Raw genomic sequence first — 2,177 nt, 5'->3', positions numbered from 1 at the left:
CTTCTAATGCTCTTATAAATTGCAGGAATGGAATAATGAAGTTGTCATTTGGTAACATGACCTTGGAGCTTAATGTGTTTAATCTTTGTAAGCAACCACATGACAAAGGAGATGAAAGTGAAGATGAAAATCTTATTGAAACTCTTGTGGAAGAAAACATTCAAGAAGGGAGTACTCGTGATCAATTAGATATTTGTTCAATTGAAACTGTTAAAGAAAATATTGAAATTGATCTTGATGATTTTATCAGGTATCACTCGTTACCAGGATCAGAGAAAGAATTTGATGCAAAATATGAGAACAAAGACGAACCACCCATATTGGAGTTAAAACCCTTGCCAGAAGAATTGAAGTATGCATTTCTTGGAGAAGATGAAACATATCCGGTGGTAATTTCTTCCAAACTAGCAAGTGATGAAGAAGGTAAATTAGTTGATATGCTTAAAAGACATAAAAATGCAATTGGTTGGACACTAAAAGATCTCAAGGGCATTAATCCACTAATTTGCACTCACAAAATTCACTTAGAAGAAAATGCAAAAACATCTCAACAACCACAAAGGAGATTAAATCCACACATGAAAGATGTTGTGAAAACTGAAGTTCTCAAACTACTTGATGTTGGGATTATCTACCCTATTTCTGATAGTAAGTGGGTAAGCCCAACACAAGTAGTTCCGAAAAAATCTGGCATCACAGTGATAAAAAATGAAAAAGGTGAATTGTTAACAAGTCGAGTCCCATCTAGTTGGCGGATGTGTATTGATTATAGAAAATTAAATGACGCCACTAGAAAAGATCATTTTCCATTACCATTTTTGGATCAAATTTTAGAAAGAGTAGCAGGTCATCCATACTACTGTTTTCTTGATGGATATTCAGGTTATTATCAAATTCTCATTGCACTCGAAGATCAAGATAAAACTACATTCACATGTCCTTTTGGAACATTTGCATTTAGAAGGATGCCATTTGGATTATGCAATGCCCCAGCAACATTTCAAAGATGTATGCTAAGCATTTTTTGCGACATGGTTGAAAATTGTTTGGAAATTTTCATGGATGATTTAACTGTCTTTGGGAATACATTTGATAATTGTCTTGAAAATTTGGAAAAAGTTTTAAAAAGATGCGAGGAAAAAGGTCTTATTTTAAATTGGGAAAAATGTCATTACATGATTACTTCTGGAATTGTTTTGGGACATGTCGTGTCATCTCATGGAATTGAAGTTGATAAAGCAAAAGTTGATGTCATTGCCAATTTACCCCCTCCAAAAACCATTAAAGAAATTCGCTCATTTTTGGGACATGCTGGATTTTATAGGAGGTTTATAAAGGACTTTAGTTTAATCTCTAAACCCATTTGTAACCTCTTAACAAAAGACAGTGCATTTGAGTGGACTCAAGAATGTCAAAATGCTTTTGATAAAATCATTCGACATTTAACATCAGCTCCTATCATGCAACCTCCTGATTGGTCTTTACCATTTGAAATCATGTGCGATGCGAGTGATTATGCAGTCGGTGCAGTATTGGGTCAAAGAAGAAACGGTAAGCCTTATGTGATATATTATGCAAGTAGAACTTTAAACAATGCTCAAATGAATTACTCCACAACTGAAAAAGAACTACTTGCTGTAATATTTGCATTAGATAAATTTCGTTCTTATTTGATTGGATCAACAACTATCGTGTTTACTGATCATTCTGCTATTAGATATTTGTTGACCAAACAGGATGCAAAGCCACGACTGATACGATGGATTTTGTTGCTCCAAGAATTTGACATTGTGATCAAAGATAAAAAAGGAACCGAGAATGTCGTAGCCGATCATTTATCGAGACTAGTAACAGGATCATCTTGTGAAATGACACCAATTAACGATAATTTTCCTGATGAACATCTATTTTCAGTTACTACTACACCTTGGTTTGCTAACATAGTAAATTTTCTTGTGACAGGAAAAATGCCACCGCAATAGAGTTCTCAAGATAAAAGAAAATTTTTGAATGAGGTAAAAAAATTTTATTGAGATGATTCGTATCTGTTCAAATATTGTCAGGACCAAATTTTTCGACGTTGCATACCCGACAATGAGGTAAGTAGTGTCATTAAATTTTGTCATTCAGAAGCATGCGGAGGACATTTTTCTTCAAAGAAAACAGCTGCAAAAATC

Source organism: Primulina huaijiensis, chromosome 13 (assembly GCF_012295235.1).
Source record: "Primulina huaijiensis isolate GDHJ02 chromosome 13, ASM1229523v2, whole genome shotgun sequence".
Taxonomy (NCBI): domain Eukaryota; kingdom Viridiplantae; phylum Streptophyta; class Magnoliopsida; order Lamiales; family Gesneriaceae; genus Primulina; species Primulina huaijiensis.
Note: the sequence above shows the minus strand (reverse complement) of the source record.